Raw genomic sequence first — 1,677 nt, 5'->3', positions numbered from 1 at the left:
AAGAAGGTTTTAAAAAATATGTTAATGAACATTTTTAGATGTTACACAGCAGAAAATCTTTCAGGATCTCCTTTCCACTATATTATTATAAGTGGAAGTCCTGCATTTTAAATTTCTAGGGAGAACCCCTCTTGTTTGAATAACTTAGGGCAAGGCTTTTCTAGCAGATCTGATTTTCCCTACAAGTCCAATCTCTTTAGTAGGCCAAAAAACGTTTATGATTCGCCCTTCTTTTCTTCCCGGAACCTTCTCCACCTGCTGCCTCTATATAACATACCTTCCTATTAAACTCAGTCACCTCAAGGGCCCTGCTCTTTCTGTGCTATCTCATTTCCTCATGCCTTTGCACATACTTTTCCATTTTCCAGGTTGTCTTCCATTCCTTCCCCCAAGCAAGGCTGGTAAATTCCCGCTATTTCTCTAGCCTTCATGAAAAGCTCCTCCTCTGTGAAGCTCTCCCTTCCCAAAGCTGCTGCATGGCCCTAGATGTGCTCCCCATAATTATTCCAGTCATTATATCTATTGTTCTCCACTGTTATTGCTACTGCCCCAGAATGTCCCCTTGTTAGGCTGTGAGTAACTTGAGAGTGGGTGTTTCATTTATCTTTAAATTTCCAGTGCCTGTATTTGTCACTCAATAAATGTCTTACGCATTTATTTACTTTGGAAAAATAGAATACATGGCTATATAAATGATGACTGTTTAGGAAATGCGATTTTAAACAACTCACTTGATATGGTTTGGCTGTGTCCGCATCCAAATCTCATCTTGAACTGTAGTTCCCATAAGCCCCAGCTGTCGTGGGAGGGACCAGTGGGAGGCAATAGAATGGCCGGCATGGTTTCCCCCGTGCCATTCTTGTGTATTGAGCAAGTTCTCATGAGATCTGATGGTTTTATAAGGGGCTTCTCCCTTTGCTCGGTTCTCATTCTTCGCTCTCCTGCCACCTTGTGAAAAAGGACTTGTTTGCTTCCCCTTCTGCCACGATTTTAAGTTTTCTGTGAGTCAATTAAACCTCTTTCCTTTATAAATTACTCAGGTATGTCCTTATAGCAGTGTGAGAACAGACTAATACACACTTATTTAAATGCTTGAGGTTTTAATCTTATCTCTATACTCACTCGCCCAATTAGAACCTCCTAAACTCAGTCTCGTTTATTATTCTGGGTTAGTCAAACCTACATAAGTCTGTAGTGAAACACACAAAAGCACAGACCACTGCATGCATCACACCCAACCAGCATCAGGGCAGTCATGTATTGTCTCTAAAATAAAACAAAAGACACAGTGTTTTGTTTCTCTTTTATTGCAACCCATTGCAAGGTCAAAGATTCACGGAAATATAGAAACTACAAACCGGGTGAATTTTCTTTATCCACTCAAAAAGACATTAAAGACAAAGGACCAGAATTTTCCACTACAGCAATATATTTCATAGTCTTTATTCTGAAAATACTGTTGACATTTTGGAGAGAATAAAAAGCCCTGCATTAAACGTATTCACATGTATTTATGACATTCTAAGCAAAAAAAAAAAGAAACTCTATATTGCCCAGAAAAATTATTTTAAGCCTCATTTCAAAGCATCTAATGAGAACACATTCAATAACCATCACAGGATCACTCAAGGTGATGCCTTTTTCTGGCTGTTTTTTTTTTTTTTTTTTTTTTTTTTT

The sequence above is a fragment of the Rhinopithecus bieti genome, unplaced genomic scaffold, assembly GCF_001698545.2.
Source record: "Rhinopithecus bieti isolate Rb0 unplaced genomic scaffold, ASM169854v2 scaffold_39883, whole genome shotgun sequence".
Taxonomy (NCBI): domain Eukaryota; kingdom Metazoa; phylum Chordata; class Mammalia; order Primates; family Cercopithecidae; genus Rhinopithecus; species Rhinopithecus bieti.
This window is presented reverse-complemented; position numbering follows the sequence as displayed.